We start from the raw sequence: 2,931 nt of genomic DNA on the forward strand, positions 1-2,931 counted from the left end.
CCCTGGGGATGTCACCTCCAGACGTACACAAGTATCTCAGCAGTCACGTCCTTTCAGCTTTGCCACCTCTGGAGATACTAAAGATGATGTGGCAAGTTAGCAGCAGCATCACACAGAAATCCCATCCTGCGGTAGCATAAACCTGCAGCTTCATTACAATCTCCAGTTAACTGTCGGGAGGAAAAGACTTTGACATGCAAGCAGCTTATATCTGTGTTACCTGCTTTTCAATTATGTGCCTGATCTTATCCTGCTGCCTTGAAGTAACTATAAGGTACCATATATCTTATCTGGTAGTGAAAGAAGGCTGTGTTGAATTTCTTTGACTGGATTTTAACCAGTAACTTGAAAGATACTTTCTATTAAAAAATCTTACTTGGAGTATCTATGCATACATCTAATTTGGCTTTTGGGGAATAAAATCACCACCTGTTTCTCCCATAGTCTCAGATTTATTTTTTTTTTTCAGAGAATATTGACAGAAGCATGTCTTCAGGAAAGGGTTTGATCCCAGCAGGACTTACATGATAAGATAGTTAAAGATGTGAGTGTACACTTGAAAAGTCTGAAATTCTGTCAATACATAATTCACTTTTCGTATTCATATTTCCATCACTGCCTTTATGAGAAGGTGCATTCCTGTGCTCATTGGAAATTTTCCTTCTCTGACTTTGCAGCATGACATAGGAAGCACTATTCTTGTATGAAAGCACCTGCAGTCATATAATGTGATGTAAAACACATCTCCTTGTAGTGGTTCCTAGTCAGGGTCCTGTGTGAAAGATTATTTTGTAAGGTCTTTTTTGAAAACACCATTTTTTTTTTCTGAGGAGGCTTATGGTTGGAAATGGACACTGAAGAGAATTCTTAATGTAGCTGAACTGCTAGGCCAGTTTTGGTGGGTTATCAGAGCAAAGTGAAGTTCATGTCCTTTCCCTTTTCCCCCTTCCAGCCAATGTATCTTGGAACTGCAGCAGTAAATCTGGCGGTAATCACACAGAGACCCTTTCTGGGTGAAGTGCTCTCCCCATGGGCTTACACTGATCAGCAATCTTCAGTTCGTAGGCCAGGATTCGTTTGATTATATGTGCTTGTTTATCACTGCCCTAGAGTCACACACTGGAGAGCCAGTTACTGAGTGTGCAGTTCTGGTTCCTACCCAGTATTGACCTTTGGATTTCTCCGCATTTCGCCTTGAATGTTTTTTCAGTAGGAGTTGAGCTGCAATCTAGTAGTGAACTGTCTTCCAGGCTTCTTGTTTTCGTTATGCCTGGGCCAGGCTCAGTGGTTCTGTAGCCTGCTGCGTTCATTTCTGTAGTGTACTTATGGAATAATTTTCTTTGGGTGGAAGAGTCAGGATGGTTCCAATGTAAAATGTGCTAGTGGGGTTGGAGTTAGGCTTTGCTGCTAAGGTTTACATAGAAAATGGGTTATATTTCACTTCTTAGTTAATTTGTATGCTTGAAATGTAATTATTCATCTAAGCTGAAGCAAGTGATTGCTTGAGATGTTTCTTATGCCAGCAGACCTTTGATCAATGAACCAAAAATCACAGCTTGTATAAATTCAAAAACTCCTCACTGCTCGTGCTCTGCAAATGACTTGTATATTTGTCTTTGATATCATGACAATGCCTTTGTGTAGTGCTCCCTTAGAACTTCTCAGTTTTCTGCATGGCATGAAATTGGATAGATTCAGGAAAATGTTCTGTTTTACATGAAAACCTTTAAAAGTGAAGTTTTTAGGGACTAGTCCTATGTATTATTTTTATTGTATGGTTTAGGAGATGTGATAATCTGTATTAAGCCTTTGGCAATGCCAACTTTGGCAGTGTGGTTCCTTAGTGTAGATTTGCAGATCCCTGTGCAGGTTCAAACAACAGTGTAGCTGTGGCAACACGGTGTTCATGTGGTCATGTAGTTCTGGAATGGGCAGCATAGTGTTAACTTGGGTAGTCTTCTGCATAACGTGCAACAAAATGTTAAATAATTATTTTTTTAAAAAAAGCAGCCCCAAGGCTGAAAACCTGTTATTAGAAAACCCTCCTCCTTATTTTAAAAAACCCTATACAATTAAATCTACAGGCTACACTGCTTCAGAAATTGATGTGCAGCATCTGAACGTAGCCGAGAGCCAGTCTGTTGTGTATGTGATGAGGTTAAATGAGACACAACTGTAATGTGATAAAGCTGTTCAGTATTTCTTATACCTGATGGACAAGGATAGGTCCATTTGTGTTGAAGCCAAATAAATAATAGAGAAAGTGGATGTTGTTTGCAGTAAGCAGATTCACATTAAGGAGTATGCAGTGCTACAGTGACAAATGAAAGATGATTCTGGCAGGTAGCGAGGAAGAAATGCTTTTCTGAGACAAGAAACAAGATGTGCATTGTAACAGCAAATGTGTAATAATATGGAAACTGGGGGTTGTTCATTAGGGTGCTACAGAAAATGCTGTGGCTGCTGAACAGCTTAAAAACTTTATTATTAGTATCATTATGGTAATTGTTTGACCACAATGCTTTCCCCAAAATGACACACTCGATGTTCTAGTGGTACGGACTCGTTGCATGCTGTACGCTGCACTCAGTGGAGATGGTTTTAATTGGGCATTGGCATGACGTGATTTGTTTCAAACGTTCTCTGTTGTGCATGTGAGAGTAATTTATTTTAGCAGCTGGAAAATGCGTTGAAGTCTGTGGCATGCATTGATATGTAATTTTCCATTTTCTTGCATGCTGATGGCATTTAAAGGCTTTGAATTGTTCACAGCAGTAGATGAATTTTAAACCATCACAATGTTCCTTTCGGGGTGGGTGGGTGGGTAGAACAGCATTCTTGTATCTGCTCAGTTGAACTCTGCAGTGCTCCCCACTGGTTTTGGTGTGTGTTGGAATAACTGGGTGGATGGGGAGGGTACAGACTGAGGCT

The sequence above is a fragment of the Merops nubicus genome, unplaced genomic scaffold, assembly GCF_000691845.1.
Source record: "Merops nubicus isolate BGI_N331 unplaced genomic scaffold, ASM69184v1 scaffold495, whole genome shotgun sequence".
Taxonomy (NCBI): Eukaryota; Metazoa; Chordata; class Aves; order Coraciiformes; family Meropidae; genus Merops; species Merops nubicus.